Source organism: Spermophilus citellus (assembly GCF_964194105.1).
Source record: "Spermophilus citellus genome assembly, chromosome: 14".
In the NCBI taxonomy this organism is placed as follows: Eukaryota; Metazoa; Chordata; class Mammalia; order Rodentia; family Sciuridae; genus Spermophilus; species Spermophilus citellus.
In genome coordinates, this window is record NC_138194.1 from 40,799,212 (window position 1) to 40,815,771 (window position 16,560).

Genomic DNA, 16,560 nt, shown 5'->3' on the forward strand with positions numbered 1-16,560 from the left:
GGATATCCATATGTAGAAGAATTAATTTAGATCCCTGTCTTTTACCCTGAACAAAAGTCAAATCAAAATGGACCAAAGACTTAGAAATTAGACTAGAAACTTTGCAACTGCTGGAAGAAAACACAGGGTCAGAACTACATCATAGTGATGCAGGCACCAACTCCCTTAACAAGACCCCTAAAGCTCAAGATCCAATAAATGGGACACCATGAAATTAAAAATCTTTTACACAGCAAAGAAAATTTATATTAAGAGTGTGAAGAGAGCTTACACAACAGGCAATAATCTTTGCCAGTCACTCCTCTGATAGGGGATTTATATCAAGAATATATAAAGAACTCAAAAAGATGAACATAAAAAGAAATCAGTAAATGGGCAAACAACTAAACAGGCATTTCTTAAAAGAAGAAACATAAAGGACCAACAAATATATGAAAAAATGTTCAACATTTCTAGCAATCAGGGAAATTCACATCAAAACTACACTATGATTTCATCTTCCTCCAGTTTGAATGGCAATTATCAAGAAGATGAATAATAATAAATGCTGACAAGGATGTGGGGTAAAAAGTACATTCATACATTATTGTTGGGACTGCAAATTGGTACAACCACTGTGGAAAGGAGTATGGAGATGCCTTAAAAAATAAGGAATGGACTTACCATATGATTCAGCTATCCCACTCCTTGGTTTTTATGCAAAAGAGCTAAAATTAGCCCACTATAGTGATACAGCCCCAACAATTTTACAGCAGCATAACTTACAAAAGCCAAGTTATGGAATGAGCCCAGATGCCTGTCAAAATTAATTAAGAAAATTTGGTGTATATATACACAATGGAGTTTCACTCAGCCATAAAGAAGGATGAAATTATGGCATTTGCTGGTAAATAGATAAAAATGGAGAACATCTTGCTAAGTATTTTCTCTTATATGTGGAAGCTAGAGAAAAATAAGAGGGTTAAGGGGAGGATAAGATATCATGAAGATATAGGGAAAACCAGTGGAGTAGAAAAATGAGATCAAGACAGAGTGAGGAGGGGCAGGAAAGGGGAAGAAATGTGGAATGCATTTAACAAAATCATGCTACGTGCATGATAAGTATACTACAGGTAATTCCACTGTTATGTACATGTAGAAAGCATCAAGCAAAAATAAATACATACAGGAGTGGAAAATCAGTAGAGTAGAGGAACAAAAATAAGGGGAGGAAAAGTGAGAGAACAGGGACTGAAATGGAATAAAATCCAATGGGTGGGTGTGACTTTGTCAAAATGAACCCAACTACTATGTATAACTATAATGTTTTAGTAAAAATGTATAACAATATGTAAGGGTGATCAAAACCATATCAATATGTACATATGTAACCAATACAGTACAAAATTGGAAAAAACTTGTATGCTATAACTCTAAAATTGGTATTTTGAATTATATTTTGAAAAAAGAAGTTAGTGGTCAGCTAGACTAACTTTCCTTTGAAAATAACAACACCTTTGTGGAATATAATATTTGTTGGTCCCACCTCCCTTTGTAGAATTTGTATAAGATGTTGATTTCTTGTTTTCTGGCTTTATATATGACTTTTGTCAACTATAATTCTTTCCCATTTTAAGAGACTCTGTTTATCTGATGCCCTGAATGTTTTCTTCTTCTCAATAGTTAATTTCTAACACTTTTTGTCAGTTTTCTCCAGTTCTTTTTTGTTTGTTGGGGGGGGGTACTGGGGATTGAACCCAGGGTTGCTTAACCACCAAGCCACACCTCCAGCCCTTTTTATATTTTATGTACAGACAAGGTCTTGCTGAGTTGCTTAGGGCCTCTCTAGGTTGCTGAGGCTGGCTTTGAACTCCTGCCTTAGCCTCCAGAGCCACTGGGATTATATGTGTTTGACACTGTGCCTGGCTCCAGTCTTTAACAGGTAGATTTTTATTCTTTTTTTATTTCATAAATATTTCTTGAATAATAACTTTAAATATTAATTAGATTACATTGATTTATTTTCAACAAGTATGTTTCTGATGATTGAAAAGAGTGTGATCCATTATTATAGTGAGATAATCATTAAGACAATGTGGCACTGACATAAGGGTAGATATAGAAGTATAGATATAGAAGTCAATGGAAGAGACTAGAGAATCTAGACATATGTCACACATATTAGAATTATGTCCCTAAATGCCATTGCAGCAAAAAAGAATATTACTTCCAAACAGGTGAAACTGCAAAAAGAGGAAGGGTGTAGACTTAGATCTCATGCCAGACATACAAGTTAACTCTAAGTGAATTATGGGCCTTAATATAAGTTCCTATAATGAAACATATGAAAATAAACATTGGACAAAATTTTTTCAATATTAGGTAGATTTTTGAAGACATATTAACCATTAAAGAGAAAAATTGGTAAACTGGACTTCAACATTTTAAAAAGTTTTCTTTCTGAATGAACATACTTTATATACAGAGTTATGAACAATTGTGTTGTGAATGGATAATTATGATTGTAATACATTCCAGTATTGTCATGTATGTAAGAAAAAAAAGAAAAGGAAAAAATCAATTCACATAATGGAAGAAAATATCTTCAGTACATGTTATGAACCAAGGACTTGGAGCCATAACCCATGCAATTCGACAGTGAATAGAAAATCATTTATATAGGGCAAACATTTTGAACTTTTGCTTCAAAAATGCAGATCTACAATGGCCAATGCACACATGGAAAGGTTCTCACAATCATTAGACATCAGGGAAGTGCAAATTGAAAGCAGAATGAGATAGCATTACTCACCCACTAGTTTGGCTAAAATGGAAAACATTAACAATAAAATGTTTTGGTCTGGGACTTTTACATATTTCTAGAAGGGGAAACAAAATGATACCCTTACTTTGGAAAACTGGTGGTTTCTTCCAATGTTAACCATACACTTATCAAATGACCTAGGAATTCCACTTTTAGGTGCTTTTTGAAGAGAAGTGAAAATATATGTCCACATAAAAGATTGCATGTGAATGTTCATGGCATCTTTCTTCATAATAACCCCAAACTGTAAACAACCATGTCCATAAGCCTGTGAATGGATAAATAAACTCTGGTAATACCCACCTAATAGGATATGACTCAGCAATAAAAAGTTATAAACTACAGATATGTGAAGCAAGCAGATCTCAGAAACATGATGCAAAACTAAAAAGCTGGACACAAAGAGTACATATTGTGCGATTCTATTTATATGAGAATTTAGAAATGACAAATCTAATCTGTAATGATGGGAAATGCATATCAGCAATTGACTAGGACCAGAAATGGGTAGGATTGACTGGGAAGGGACAGAGAGGAACTTTCTGGAATAACAGAATTAGTCTATATTGTGGTGGTGGTTACATTCGTCAAACTCATCACACTCCTCACTTAGAATGGACTCATTTTTAAAAGTAAGGTATGCTACAGTGAAGTTGATAAAAATGTTGAAAATATGTCCTTTAACCATCTCCTCCTGGACTTTATAATTTTAGAGGGTAGTAGAGAAAATTGATTATTATAATGCTTCCAATTAGTGAGATTACTTTGCATGGGGTATTTTTAAACTGCTGGCACTAATAAAGTTTAAAAACTGTTAGTTATCTTTAACATTAAATTATTAGTATAAATATATTTCTATTACCTATCATTCCTAAACATTTTATCAAATAGACTGCTCACTTCTTGGAAATGAGCCACAGAGCAAGGATAGTTTCCTCTGATCATTTTGTAAACCTATTTAGTTTGCTGCAATGATTATGTTCATGCATATGCTACTGAGGTATTATTCAAAATGCATCTGTTTTAAAATATGCTTTCTTTCCCTTCTTTGTATTCTTTTCTTTTGGCAGACATCTGTCTTCTACCTCAGAAAACTGAAACGTCCAAAACCTTTTATTTCTTTCAGTGCTGTGAAGTTTCATTTTCTTACGTTTCTTTAAGTTCTGTAGTTTTGGCACACTTATTACTTTTTTTTTTTTTCATGGAGAATACAACCCATCCCATTCTAAAAGCAGTTGACCTGAAAACAACACTGACCTTAACCATCTGTTTCCAACTTCTAAAATCTGACCAGCAAGGATCTTTCTTAAGAAAAATAGAAGCTCCCACTGATATCATCAATGACTGTCCCATTCTTAAGATTCACAGTCCTTGTTCAGGGTGTGGATAAAACACCTTCTACAGTCAGAACTGTAAAAATGGATACATACTTAGATAATGAGTATTACCTTATTTCATGATTGCTGATTACACATCATTACCATAAAACATAACAAAATACCATGGATTTAGTGGCTTAAATTACAGAAATTTATTTTATTATAGTACTGAAGGCTAGAAGTCCAAGAATGAGGTGTCAGGACACCGTGCTCCATGAAAAGCAGGAGTCATTAAGGTTAAGGGAGTCTCATGAAATTAACAGATATACTAGAAAATTAGGAGTTAAAAAGGTGACCAATCTCCAGGGCCATAAAATGAAGATGATAAGCCTGTAAGTGGGAGATTGGGAATCAGCTCAACCTTCTGAGACTATGTGGCCAGCAAATATACCAAGAAACCAGAGCCAGATGAATCAAGGTCACTGAAATCAAACCCACGGAGAAAGGACAATAGTTTGCCCTGTTCTGTAAATAATATTTAAGACATTCTCAGAATATAAAGAGAATATAAAGAATATAAAGGGAAAATTCCAAATGGTGAGGCTCAAGTGTACGTGCGAGTAACCTGCATTTACCTTTACTTTATTGACATAGTAAGACACACACCTGGAGGTGGAAACTTACAACGAGGCATGCATTGCATGAAGACACAGGATGAACAAGAGCACAACTAAAATGCCACCCCTACATGTGATAACATCAAGAGAGCCTGCCTCCACCGCAGATGCCATAAAAGCTGTCCACCTTTGTCCTTGGTTACACCTGGTCTGACACTCTCCAAACTGCTACATATCCCTCATGCCTGAGCAGAAGCCCTCTACTAAAGCCTTGCCTGCGTTTGAGTTCTTTCTGGTCCAGTTTCACATCCACTGACTCTGGATCCAAGGATCTGGAACCTGGAATCATTAGCAGAGTTAGTTTCTCCCTAGACATCTCTCCTCACCTTGCAAATGTCCTGACATGGCCTGTCCTCTTTATGCATGCAAATCTGGTATCTTCCCAGGTGGTCCAGACTTTTTCTTCTTGTATGGGTGTCAGATTGGATTAGAGCTCACCTCATAGCCTCATTTTGACCTAATTTCAACTTTAAAAGTCTTATCTCAAAACCTAGTCACCTTCTAAGGTATTGGTTTTGGAGGGAGTGGTATATAGGTTTGGAGGGGGAACAAAATTCTCATACCTGTCATCTCATCCCTTTCCACAAGGTCCATAGCTCCATAAGTCATGAATATACCCCTCAGGGAAAATGGTGATTCACCAGAATATTTTGTAGAACCTCTATGAATTGTGCTCTAAGTCATCCTTTTCCTTCTCAAGTTTTTTTCCAAATGGGAAGTGTATGTTGATCTCAGATACCCACTTTGGCAATTTAGAAATATCTTATTGCACATAATTCAACTAACTCTGCTATGTGAATAACATCTGAGAGGAAATTACTAGCACTTTACATAAACTCTTATAGAGCTTAACACTTAATCTTATTTGAGAAGCTATCCTAATACAGTCTGGTCACCGTCACTACATCTGGATCTTTCAAAGGGAATTCCATCTCTGTAGTGGTTGCCTCTAGAATTCCAGCCAAGTATTTTTTAAGGAATATTCACCTTCTGCAAGTTAAGCTCATGCAAACATGTGGTTTACATTTGAGTTAATATTCTCATCCATCTGCCCACAAGAATGGATACATTTTATTGTGTATTTCCTGAGTTCACACTAGAAAAGTATTATTAGCCTGAAAAGTGGACAATCAAAAGGAAGAGAAAAAGTTGCTCTTCAGACTGGAGATGAGTGAGCCTTTATGTTTTAAATGAACTTGGGAAAACTTAAAAATCAAAATTGTGGTCTTTCTTTCTTTCTTTTCTTTTCTTTTTTGCTTTTCCATCTTCCTATGTTGTGAACCATATGTCACCTTCAAAATGGGAAGAGACATCCAAAAACTTAACTGATTTAACTCTACAGTAAATATTAAGTTGAAAATAAATTGTCATTATCATTTCAGTTCCTGCCTGGCTGTAAGCAAACCTAATTAAATAGATACAACTAGTTTACACAAGCCTTGCAATCACTGAAGATACTGTTTGGAAGGTCCACACCATTCCTTATGTAGTAGAAGTATATATGACCAGCCCCTTGCTTGGAATGTATTGGCTTCTGCATTTTCCTAGACTGGTTACATCGAATTTTGTTTCTTTCAGCATGTAGATCTTTCGTGATACCTAAAGCAGAGACTACAAATATTCATGGAGATCTCAAATTAGCATTTTTTTAAAGGAGAGAGAGAGAGGAGAGAGAGAGAGAGAGAGAGAGAGAGAGAGAGAGAGAGAGAGAGAGAGAGAGAGAGAGAATCCTTTTTTTAATATTTATATTTTTAGGTGTAGATGGACACAACATAATGCCTTTATTTTTATGTGGTGCTGAGGATTGAACCCAGGTCCTGCCGGTGCTAGGCGAGCGCTCTACAGCTAAGCCACAATCCCAGCCCTTCAAATTAGCATTTTATAGACCAAATTTGGCCCACAGGTGGATTTTAGTTTTCTTTTGCAGTTTGACTTCTTTAATTTCTATAAAATTTAAAGACTTCATATAAAAATGTAGAAATTTTCATATTTTTTTCCTAAAATTACTGGTATTGGTGATTTTCAGAAAGTTGAGCCTTACTTTAAAAACATGCCTTTTTAACATATAAAAACATACACATATACACAAACACACTTTGCCCTTTAAGGATATTTTGTAAAATCAGCAGTGACATTCCTATTGCAGTCAGATGACAAATTTGTAAAAAGAGATAAAATTTTGCAGAAAATAAACAAAATGTTATTGTAGAAGTAGTATTATTTCTGGAATGAGAAATTATCATGTCTTATAACTATTGATCTTTGAAGTAGAAATCAACATGTTAATAAAGGGAAACCAGTGAACATAATTTACTTTGAAAGCCTTTGGTAAATTTCCACATTACAGTTGCTATTGCATATGAAAAAGGACTGGGGGGAGTTGTCATCATGAAGCATTGGCTTATGGTCTGAAATGACAATGACATTTAGATACATTTTGTATGTAAATATTTAAAAAAAAATGTGGCAGACAGCCTTCTCTAATGTTTTACTAAGTGACCTCAAAGAGAGAGTACATAATAACATGGACAACCATTACAGATTTTTGTAGCTTTCTATAAGTAATAAAATATCATTGACAGGGCCCAACTGAGGGGATTCTTATGAAGCTAAGGAAGTTACCATAAAGTAGTGGCACCCAAACAAGCTATCAAAGAGTATGAACTCTCTCACATGAATTCCAAGAAATATTGCAGGACAAGAAGCTGTAAACCATTTTAATTCAATAAAAAAATCTAATAGCTATGGTAGACTACTATTAGTGATGATAAACAGGCACAGCATTCAAAAGCATACATATCTGAGGCTCCTAGATGATTTCTCTACATCCCAGAGTTTGTGAATGATTGCACTAATGAATGTCATCTCAGAAGGGAGAGTTGGGGATACATGACAAGCCTTTTGATTTTACAGCCTTTGAAGACAATTTGCATTTCTCTTCTAAAAACAAATATAAACCTAAGTAGCGTTCATTAAATCTTTGTAAGTTCTAGCTAAAGTATTTAAGAAATTTAAAAATTCACCTAGCTGGGGCTGGGGATGTGGCTCAAGCGGTAGCGCGCTCGCCTGGCATGCGTGTGGCCCAGGTTCCATCCTCAGCACCACATACAAAACAAAGATGTTGTGTCCGGCGATAACTAAAAAATAAATATTAAAATTCTCTCTCTCTCTCTCTCTCTCTCTCTCTCTCTCTTCCAAAAAAAAAAAAAATTCACCTAGCTGTATCACTATGCTTCTGAAGGCTTTGTACAGTATCTGAGGGGAATTTGTTCCAGGACCCCTCTTGAGATATCAAAATTTGCAGGTGCTTAAGTTCCTTACATAAAATTGTACACTATTTGCATATAACCCAAACATATCCTCCTTTATCCTTTAAATCATCTCTAGAATATTTTTAACACCAAACGTAATGTGAATGCCATGTAAATAGTTGTTAAAATATATTTTTTAGGGAATAATGACTAGAAAAAAAGTTTGCATTATTTTATACATACAGAAATTTTTTAGAATATTTTCAATACTTAGTTGCTTGACTCTAGAGATATGGAACTCACAGACATGGATCAGGGGGTGTAATTAAAAAACTGAAATAATGATACAGTCTCATAAATTTCTGAAAGCTTTTCAAAGTGTTCATTAATTCTTTCATTAATTCTTTCCTCTAATCAATAAGAAATGATTCTATCTTAAATGAGAAAAGCTATTCAAGCAGTATTTCTTGAAACAGCATTGGGTAGTGGAATAATGTCACATTAAGGGTCCCTCATAAAAAGGTGAAGAAAATGCTACTTGGGAGGAACACTTATGTGTACTAGACACATGCAACACATATACACATAAAACTTCAACTCAGTTCTGTGTGGGAATTCCAGACCAGCATTTCTTAGAAAACTTACATTTTTCAAAATCTGAATCCAAAGGAAACTCAGTCAAGAAGTTGGGAAAATGGGGAAGCATATTATAATTTCAATTTCAGAATCAGAACTTAATCTACCCACAGATGTTACTGGTCCACAGTAAACTTAATGCAAAAGAAGGGAATGCTGATCTGTAAAATGTGAAGTTCAACATTTCCAGAATGAGTGCAAGAGCAGGTAGGTGAAAAAGGTGTTGATATCTTACATCTTTACTTGTAACTGGTGCTGTTACAACTGTGGGTTTGTGATCCCATCTGGCTAATGGTATCATTGTAGTAAATAAAATAACTATTAGTAAGTTTGTATACACACTTAGTACAGATCCTGTTAGTGGTATGCCAAGGATTATAAGTGTTGGAAGAAAAATGACAATTTTGACATATGCTCTTGATAGAATTCTGAATGTTTTATTATTCAAATATTACCTAATAATGTTCATTCATTATTAAATATATGCCATAGGTGATAGTTTTTTGTAAATTCCATTAAGCTTGACATTTATTACTATGTTTAAAATATGTATATTTATATGTTATATAAATGTTTTTATAATAAATATATATTTATATTTATATGTAACATAACATTTATATGTTTACATATATTTAATATTATATAACATATTTATATGTTTATATACATTTGTATATAAACATATATAATATATATATACATATATATATACATACACACACACACACACACACACACACTTTTGGGATATTTTCAATACTCAGTTACCTACTCTGCAACTCTGAACACACAAGACACGGATGAAGAAATGTAATTAAAAAACTGAAATAACGATACAGTATCATAAATTTCTGAAAGCTTTTCAAAGTGTTCATTTATATATGTGTGTATATATAAAATATCTTTTATATATTACATATATAATGAAGAAAGAAAAGAACAAAAGGTATTTTATGACGATCTTATCTATTTGGGCTACTATAACAAAATAACTTAGATTGGGGAAATTAGAAACAACATAAATTTATTGTTCATAGTTCTGGAGGCTGGGAAGTTCAATATCAATGTGCTGGCAGATTCAGTGTTTGTGCTCACCCTTTCCTTCAAAGGTGGAACCTACTTGCTATGCCGATGCATGGTGGACAGGGAAAGCCTCTCCTTTCAACCTCTTTTATAAGAATGCACTTATATTCATGAGGGCTCTGCCTTATGACTTTATCACTTCCTCAAGGTCACCCCTTCTTAGTACTATCACATTGCAGACTATGACATGAATTTTGAGGTGCCACCAACATTCACACTGAAGCCTCAACCTGAGATTTCAGAAATTCTTGATAATTTCTAGGAATTTTGATTTAGTATTTCCAAATTTGGAAGATTAGTATCTGTTGGGGATTTGGAAACACTGTCTTTCACTAAGTTCAGAAGTTGTGTGGAGTCAAAATTTCTATATTGAAGGCATGTTTTTCGTTACTTAATAGAAGGCTCAAGAAATAATTACTCTGACTTGGCAAATATGAACATTGTGTAATTATCTATTTCTGGGGTCAACAGAAAAGCATTTTAAATGCTGTGTTTGTGTGTATGTAAAGGATAGTTTTGGGTAAGACAGTAATGATGTGAATCAGCTAATAATTTTGGAATTGTCTAGAATACTTTCTACTTTCACACAAAATGAATTAATTGGCATTTGGTACAATGTATTACCTGTTCATATTTTATTTGATGATAAGTAAAGCAACGTTTTAAAATTTTACTTGAACTTCCTCTTCTGCTCTGTTTATTTTCTCAGGGAAAGCCATGAATACTGAGATTTGTATCAAGGATTTCTAATATCACACACAAATATAGACTTAAAGGACTTTAAAAAAACCCAATTGTTCACACACTTGTAATAATGTTTCATATCTTATAAAGCTGCTTTGAAAATCCACAGATCTTTCTGTACTTAAAAAATGTAAATGACTTTTTTGCCCATGGGGAGATTAATAAATTCACTAAGGTGAAAAAAAATGAATTCAGTCTTCCCCAGTATGAAAATTGCTCAAAGATTAATTTAGCCTGTTTAATTCAGCTCTCAAATGTTTCTCAGAGCTCTAAAATATTTTTCTACCTTCATTGCACCTGGGGCCTCAATTTGATTATTTTTACTCTTGATTTCAATGTATCTACTTTCTTCTATACCAAGCTATTTTCATTTTCCCCTTGGTTTCTTTTTATTTTTTCCTTTTTTTAGCAGAAGATTATTGCTATCCATATTTTGCTGATGATCCTTCTTATATTATCTTAGGCACAAAACTGGAAGGGACGCATCATGGGCATTCTTTCCTTACTCTTCCAGTCTCCGTCCTTTCCTCCCCTAGTCATAAGTACACATCTTTAGTGTGGATAAACATGCAGTTTGTTCAATACTTGACAAGGTGTTTTTTTTTTCAAGAAAATGAACATTCAAAGGTAAGGGAACTCATAAATAATTTGAGCAAACCTTAAATATTAACCTCGGGGCCTCCAAGATCTCATAGTATTTACCAAAAGTGAAGACTGGTTAAATTCTGCATTCCAGATGTATGTTCTTTTCATAAAAAGTACACTTGACTGTCACATACTATTTCACTATGTGGTTTTAAGAAGCATAACGTTCCTCTGTGGCTATTATTGCTTCTGAGGTCATATCTTGGGAAACTTTCTTTTTATATAATCATCTCCAACTACTAAATACCATATGTTATTTGAAATTAAGATTCTCTTGTTATTTCTTTTTTTTCTTCCCTTGATATTATACTAACTAGATTTTCTTAGAAAACATCCCAGAATTTTATTGTTTAGTTTGTAGTTTGTTTTCAAAATTATTTGCTTTATATCTTTCATGATCATATAAATATTCACATATATATATTTATATAAAATATATAAAGTAAAATGTGTGTATATGTCTGGTATACACAGTAAATGATGAGTAATTTCAGTTTGACTTGAAATAACAGACATTTTTTAAAAAAAACAATGAGAACTAGTACTTTTTCTACTTAAAAAGAGATAAATTTTAATAGAAACATTTATTTTGGAGAAGATAACATTGAAAAATAATTGGTTTTGCTAACAAACCCAGTATAGCATCTTGGCATGTTTGCTACACTCATTTTGCTTGAATTAATAAAATATATCAATGCCTTCAATAGGAATTTTAGAGAAGAGCTTACATTTTATGTTAAAGTTTTGTTAAATCCAACATGTTAAGGTTGAGGTCATTCAATGTGCTTCCTCACTGTTCCACTCAAGGCATGAAAACTGCCCAGTGGGACTTTTAACTCCAGATCTGTGACCTTACCAAGCTGCTATGAAACAAAAAGGAATGTGATTAAATTACCATCCATAGACTTTGCTTCGGGTTGTTTCTAATATGCATTTTGCATGCTTAATTCCTGGGAGGAGGGTGGAGATCCATAGACAAAATTTTAAAGGCTGCAAACACACATGCGCACTTGCAGGATAGTGGGGCACAGAGTGGTTAGTGCCTTGACTTTCCTAAGTGCCACGTGACCCTGTTCATTAAGTTGGGGGAAGGTTCATAGCACAGAGGACAAATCCTCAGGCCAGGTGCTTCTGTTTACTCGGCACAAGATCTGCTTTTTTGCCTCTGCTAGTGAAAAATGAATTCACATAGCAAGAAGATACCATTTCAATAAGACTGGGAATAGATGCAACCCATAAACTGTCTCCAGACTACAGAATAAGTGAAATGTTATGACAGGAGAAAATATCTGTTGGCAACATAGTTTGACTCGTATTTCAAGAGCAAAATTGAAACCATACTTCTGGAGGGTACAGACGGTGACAACCGGAAAGGTGCTCTGAACAGCTACTATTTCAGAATGTGTTGTGCAGACCATCCTCGGCCCAATGGCTTTCATGTGTGGGACAAATATATCTCAGGAGGAAAAAGCAATTTTGCTCCTAAGTTCTAGGTTGGGCAGCTGAGTGGGGGAAGGGCTGAAATAGACAAAAATACTAAACTAAAACAACATTTTAATATTATACCAAGGAAATGTCACACACAATAGGGCTAAAACCAAATGATTGCATGAGAGAATGAATATTCATATAATATTCTATTGTCCCACAGAGTAGATCATGTATGGCTAAATTAGTCCTAATCTTTACATCATCTGTTATTTTTATCCCTTAAAAATTAGTAAATTATCTAATCAAAGTCAATATCTCTTTTATCTTAATATCAAGCTTAAATAAATTTCCCAGAAATGAAATGCCTGAGCAAAAATGAGGGTAACAATAAAACCTAATGTTGATTTTTTTTTCATTTTCAATTTTTTAATTTCTTAATTTTTTTGTTTTCCATTAAAGAAAAGAGTAATGGTTTTAAAAACATATAGTATCATATTTGTTTCTCAGGCACAAGTGCCTCGAAGCCTTGTGCAATGATAAGTTCTCATGATGTATTTTAGGTTAATGAACCTTGGATAAAAATTCAAATCCTCAGATAATGAGTAACCTGTTATCACTCATGAATTTATAAGTTGCAATGACTGAGGGTCCAATAACATTGAAAGGTCTCTGAAGCTGGGTTGTGAAGGTTATGTTTGATTCAAAAGTGGAAGGTGACTAAAACACCTCTTACTTAACAAGAACTGTGCTCCAGGAAGCTTATGTCAACTGTGTCCCAGGGAACCATGAGGGCCAGGACTTTCCTGTTTCCCTGTCCCCATCCCACTAGAATATGCTGGCTCATGTGAGGTGCGCAAGGATTGCATTGTTGAAAGAATGAACGAATGCACAGATGAACAGAGCAAGCAGTGGCTTCATAATGTATAGCTGAAGATCTATTCTCAGGGTTCAAGGACCCTCCATCCAAATGCAACTGTGTATTTCCCTTAATAACTTGCAGAAGAACGGCACCATTGGGGGTTCAATGAATGTCATTTTCCAAATTTCCTCCTCCTTTTCACTCCTTTCATCCACTCTCTGGAGCCCACTTCGTTATCACCCTGGACTAGTTCTGTGCTCCTCACCCAATCAGATGCCAAGTCCCGAAAACTGTATCCCTGATATCTTCACATTCATCTGCTTTTTTTTTTTCCTGGGCACTACATTTTTCTTATCCTAATGACTCCCGGCTCATGTTGCTCTAATAACATCCCCCTCTGTCCTGGACTCCACCCTCACCTCCTCCCTTCTTCCACATCACTGTCAGAGGAATATTTTGAAAATGCAGAAAATGCAGTCTGACTATGTCATCCCTATGCTTAATTTCTGTATTATTTCCGAGATTTCAAAATAGGATTCGATTCCAATTCTTGAATACACAAGACCTTCCAAAGATTAGTCTTCCCTCACCTCCAGCAGACCCTCTACCATTGTGCCAGATACTCCTGTTAGGTACTCCCACTTACCTGAAATTTCAAAATTTGTTTCACTTTTTTTTTGCTTCCATTTCTTCATACTTCCTGCTCTGTCAGCCTGAAATACTGAAATATCTGCCTAAATCTCTGGTCTTCCTTCTGCCTACCTTCACATGGTTTGTTCAGTGTCACTCCTAGGAAGACATTTCCTCTTCCTCAACTCTACTGTGATCTGTGTGGTTTATATGTACCCCTTTTAGTCCTAAAGGATAACACTGGTCAAATTGATTGTGTATTAGTTTCTGTCACCTTGAGCTCTTTGAAGACAAACCTCTTTTTATTCATCTTTGTATTTACATAGCATAACATAATGCCCAACAAATAGTTGATACTCATTGCTTGTTGAATAGATAAATGCACAACTTCATGGTTGAACTATGGGATTTAATTATGGCTGGGACAGGGAGGAAACAAACAGAATTCTGATAATGGACAATTTGGCTCTGACATATTGTGATTTTTCACAGAACATTCCCAATATTTAGATTTCAGTGATAATATTAAAAGCATGCTATTAAAATAGCCATGATAGTAAAATAAGGTTATAGCTTTGGATCTAATGTCCCAAGTTTAGTGATTGTTTTCATTAGTCTTTGGGTTTTATGTTCATGTGAAAATTGGACTAAACTGAGCTGCTTGAGTTTCATTATGAAACTAGAGCTTGTATCTCCTCGTATTAAAACCTCAATTTAAAACTCAGCAGTTTCAGGGGATCATTTCATAAAATGTCAATTCTTGCAGTTTTGGAATTGAGTGACAGCCAAAAGTTTTAGCAAAACATCTGAGCAAAATTACTCACCAGTGCTTTGCAAGTGGTGAATAAAACATAGTAAGACTGAAAAGTAGAGGCCTCAGTTACATTATTTTAGCTATAAATTAAATGTGTTTTGGACAAAAATTCTCATCTCAGGAAAATTTCTTAGGACCTTAAAAATACTCACAGGGTCATCTGAAATTTGTGATGTACCTTTTTCATTCGGATTCCCTGTTACTCTCAACTTGTCAGAGAAACTTTGACCCTGACCCCAGGTCTCCAGTACATTCTCATCTATTTGTGATATCTTTTCTTTAAAAGAAAACTGATTTGAAATTACCTGGAGCCAATTTACCATGAGAAAAATAGGAAAATTGCTTAACCTCCTGGTGTCTCATTTCTCACTCGTTGTCTTGCTGATGGAAGAGTTTATACCTGTTTAAGGTGCAATTCCATGTGGGTTATTTCAAGCTGAAAACTATATTGATTATTCAACAGAAAACATGAATGTGAAAGACAACTATATTATTGAGCTAAATGTCTTTTATCTAGAGAGCTTCATCTGTCAAATTTCAATGTAAAAATTTTATAACATAGTTGTATTTGATCTTCTATGCAAATATATCCAAAATTTAATGTCATTTGTAATGTCTGTATTACAACGATGTACAACTTACATGAAAACAATGTGAACAATTAATTTTATCTTTTGACACATTTTGGCTTGTTCAAATACTTTCTTTTAGATTGCTCACTAGTTTCTGTTTTTCCCATAGGAAGCATATCAATTAATAAAGCCAATATCTTCAAGGGGAATGGTTGATGTTGTTTGTCCAGGGTTATTCCTTATCATTTATTAAATGTTGTCAGCATCTGAAGCAGTATTGGTTAGTACAACAACTAGAGAAAGAAGCAACAAAGATATTTTCAAGGGAGCCAACGTGTGCTATATTACACTTAAAAATGCTATCTACATTCTATTCTTCTATTAAAAAGATATAAATGGCTGGGTGGGGTAATGCATGCCTGAAATTGTAGCTTTCAAGAGGCAGAGGGATGAGACTGTCAAACCCAAGCCAGCCTCAGTAACTTAGCAAGGCCCAAAGCAACTTAGTGAGACCTGTCTCAAAATAAAACACAAAGGAAGGGGTGGGTAAAGTGACTCTGGGTTCTTCTATTCCCAGTACCAAAAAAAAAAAAAAGATAGAAAAAAGGAAGGAAGAAAAGTCAATACATTATTATTTGCTTTTGAAGACCATACACTGATACCTGATTTTGATGTCATTTAATTTCCATAAAGTCACCTGTTTTAGTTGGGATTCAGCAACTGACCCAATAATTTGAAATGATAAAATGTAATATATCTATACTCACCATATTGTGCAATAGAACACTAAAACCTATTTCTTCTATTTCACTGTAACTTGGCTTTCATTGATCATCATTTATCCAACTCTCCCCATCTCAACTCTTTCCATTCTCTGTAACCTGTATGCTACTCTCAACTTCTGTGAGATCAATATATATTAAAACACCAATTGGAACTCCATTCCTATGTACAATATTTAAATATGTATCTATTAAAAATGAACTGTGAAGAGATCTTTGGATCTGCTCTCCACTGAAACCAGGACAATTATTTAAAAAACAAAAACAGGCAACAGAAGGCGGGACGCCGAAGAGAAGCGATTAATTAGCAA